The sequence below is a fragment of the Hetaerina americana genome, unplaced genomic scaffold (genome assembly GCF_022747635.1).
Source record: "Hetaerina americana unplaced genomic scaffold, ioHetAmer1.1.p SCAF_19, whole genome shotgun sequence".
Lineage (NCBI taxonomy): Eukaryota > Metazoa > Arthropoda > Insecta > Odonata > Calopterygidae > Hetaerina > Hetaerina americana.
In genome coordinates, this window is record NW_027286752.1 from 5,292,709 (window position 1) to 5,296,681 (window position 3,973).

Below are 3,973 nucleotides of genomic sequence, written 5' to 3' on the forward strand. Positions count from 1 at the left end.
CAGGGTCACCCACATGCGTTCAAACGTGTGCGAAAAGTTTCTCTTCCCGTTGGCCCTATGTGCAAGACTGTGATTACTTCGTGGCATCGGGTGAAGAATAATCCTTGAGATCAAATTCAAATAACTGCAGGCAAAGATGCCATGACGGTTACCTTCACGTAGTCAAAGGCGAAAGATAATCACGATTTTGAATTGTTGCATTTTAATCATTTAAGTTCATCTTATTTCCTTTTATCTCATTTATTTATTTTTAAAGCCAAAGAAATTCATAGAGTCAGACGCTTCCAATCCATAAAGGGTGAATTAATAGATTTTTTTGCAAACTGTTCGCGAAGTTACAGTATCAAGAAGCTCTACATCATCCAATTACATTTGAAAACTTATTAAATCTTAATGAAGCTAATAAGTCTTTTTCGTATTGATTCCGAACATCTTACCTTATTTCTAAAGATTATGACAATAGGGAGGATACACTTTTCATATGATAGACTTGAGAATACGAGTGAAAACCATCAAATATAGCACCAGATGTGGCCACACACATTCCAAAGGCGACTTTCCCAACATAAATAAAATAGTGCCTCAAAGTTAATTAAATATGACTGAGTGGACACAATAATGCCATCCGAACGCGGCGGCACGGGTGTCTTGATTACTGCCGCCATAGCCGAAGAGGACCATAAAAAGCACAATGCATTATTCCGCACATCTCTCGAAATAAAGGCTTTTAAAAATAATCGTTCAGATGCGCCTTTGACTGAAAAACAATTCCACGAAAGCAATTTTACCCAACGTTTTTCTCCTCTTTCAGCAAAAAGAATCGATTTCCTACTCGGATGTCTCATTGGAAAAATATGCCAAAAGAATCAAAGGGATGTCCCCTGGTATTCTTGTCCTACAATAACGTCTTTTTCGTATTTTTCAAAAGGTAGAGAACAGGTTTTTGTGAATTTCTGAAAATTCTCAGGAGAAGAAAGAATTTCGTGATGACCACCCCAAACAAAATCGAGTGATGCTTTGAAAACAAAATTGTTTAATGAGTAGAAAAACGTATGCTTTCTGATATAGAAAAACATATCCCATATAGAACACACACGCACGCACTAGACACTCAAATTAGATCACGTGCGTTTTAAAGGAGCTAGGTTTATAAAACGTAGTCATGATAAACTGAGCGAAACAAAATCAATTTGAAGAACTAGATAGGGAATCACTCAAGGAGCGAAGGTTAAATTACAGATTAAAAATCTTGCATGAATTGGAAGGGTGTCTCTTTAGCGATGATGCTGAAAATATATTATTAGCCCCATCGCACTACGGTAGGAGAGAAACAAAATGAGAGAGATAAGTGTAAAATAGATCGATTTAAGATGTCATGTTTCCCATCGAAGGATACACCCTAGCGGCAGCTATCATGGTACTATAAATATGAAAAAAAGACATATGCTCTGGCATTGCCCGCGGTCCAAAAATGGTGAATAGAGTCACGCGTAGACGAGAACTACCTCCGAAATAAAAAGTATGGTCTGCCGTCGCCATGTTGTTTGACGTAGAGGGTGTCACGTGACGGTACTGAGGTTAAATACATGTATTTGACTGATTCACATATTTATCTAATTAATTTATTTAATTTTTAAAAAATCATATCAATTCAATTAAAAATTCTGAACCTCTCATATTTTCCTCAGACTTTAATATATTTAATAGCCGCCCCAAGGAATCAAGATTCAATTAATTAAAACTTATTTGGATGTTTTGAACAACACGCAAGGTGCCATTTTACAAATATTCGAGTCTTAAGGCTGGCTCGCACTGATGGTTAGAACATCTCTAGGCATTCCTTCCGTTCAAAATCACATATCGCTCTCGACAACATGGCGTATGCTAATGAAGCTCAACCAATTAGGAAGTCCCTCTTTGCCACAGTAACTGAATCAGAAGTTACCAGCTGCTTAACCCATTATTTCATCGGACGTGAATTGTTAACCTCGTTATTCCTCTTCCTGGAGTAACTTACTCACGACTTAACTCAAAACATGATCATGAGACATGTTTCGCTACATCACGACGTATTATGGCCGCTCCCAGTTTTATGCACGCACTTAAGTCCATCTTTTTAAAAGTTAAGCTCTTAAGTTATGTCCTTTCCTTCGACGTGAGTCGGCCTTGAAACTCCCCGCTTTCCCCATTCCCCATGAAATGCAACTAAGCACACATAAGTTACACGCCAATCAGCTCTATCGCAGCTGTGGGAGGAGGGCAGGAGGGACGGAGGGGACGTTCCGCCCGGGGCGAAACTTACGGTCTGCTGCGGTGATCGGAGAACCAGAGCACCGATTCATTGTTGGCTATATTAATAATGCCTCCATCGCCGTGATATCACGCACCATTCCTCTGCCGGCAAAAAAACAGGAGTTTAATAAAATAACTAACACAACCTTTTTATTATATGGTATTAGTGAGTTAGGAGCAATACGGCTTGCTCACAGTTGAGTGGACGATGGCGGAACGGCCTTGCTATGAAAACACCCTTACTGATGATGCAATGGACAATTATGTGATTTGAAAATGGAGATTTAAAAATATCAGATTGACGGTTGTTTCCTTAAACTCAATGAATATTTAGTAAAAGGAAACACAATATCATGTCTGCCTCACTGGCTTTCTTTTTATCAGAGAAAACTTCCATAACTTTTTTCCTTAAAAAAATCCTCATACTAGTTCCTTTCAAAGACTGTATTTCTTATCTTTATAATTTGTTGGCAAAAATAAAAAATAACCTTTTCCTATCTCCTTTCCCGCCAGGCTTGAGGGCACCAATTCGCCTCCCGACGTAAGCCCATGGCATTCGGTTACTTTCGTTCCCTCGAATGCGGAGTTTTCGCCGGCCGGCCAACCACATCGCGGCGCATCGATTTGGTTTGACTAGCGCCTCCATCTCTGAATGAAACTTATCAACTCTACCCTCTATTCCGCAGATGGAAAGCATAAAGTATAATACCTTAGGTTGGAGTTGACAATATTTTCGTGGCCAAAAGTATTGTCAAATTATAAAAACACTGAATTTATTCTCATTTGTATATATTAATTTGACTTATTCTCTTGAACTATATTTATGTACGAATTATGGATTAGGGGCTTTTGAATTTTTTATGTGGTAGAAGGATGGAGAAGGGGAAGTTGACTGAAAGGGAAACAAACGAGGAAGTGCTAGGCATGATGGAGGGCGAGGGGGGATTGCTGGGAGAAATATTAAGGAGGCAGGAAAAACAACATGGATTCCGAGCATTCTAATTGGCGATGTGATGTTGATGACTGTGATAGAGGGGAGAATGTTAGGCAAGCGACGAAGGGGTAGGAGTAGGATAGGGATGTTGGACGGAATGAAGGGAGGAATGAAGTATTTGGTGTTGAGGAGGGGTTTGTTGTAATGTTGGAGGTCAGGTTTGGGGTTTGTTAGGAAAGACAATTGAATTTTCGCTGTACCATTTGGCAGCTTGTACCCATCCAAAACCTACCTCTACTGGTATATTACCAATAGTAATAATAATTCATTTATGTCTTTTTCACCCACATCTCTGAAGCGAAGTTGAATACCCAATTGAAAATATTTTCTACTTTTGCTTTTCCGAAATATTTTTTTCGGAGGCTAAATGATCGCTTACCGTATGTCTTCTTGAAATTAATTTTTTGTCTGCTTTATTCGGGGTAAAATGGAAAAGCAATCTGGTAGGACAAAGGGATCCCGCTATGTTGCTCTGATTTTTATATTAACGAGCCAGCAGACATTCGAAACGAGACTTTTCTCACCCACTCCAATTTCATGAGCAGTCGGGCTTTTGATATCTCAGTCATGCGGTGAAACAAAAGTTGTCTGATTAGAAAATAAAACCGCGAAAGCAGATCTCGTTTTTGATCCCGCATGGAAATTTGTACTATTTCATTTCCTTAGTGGATTAGACTCGTTAAAACA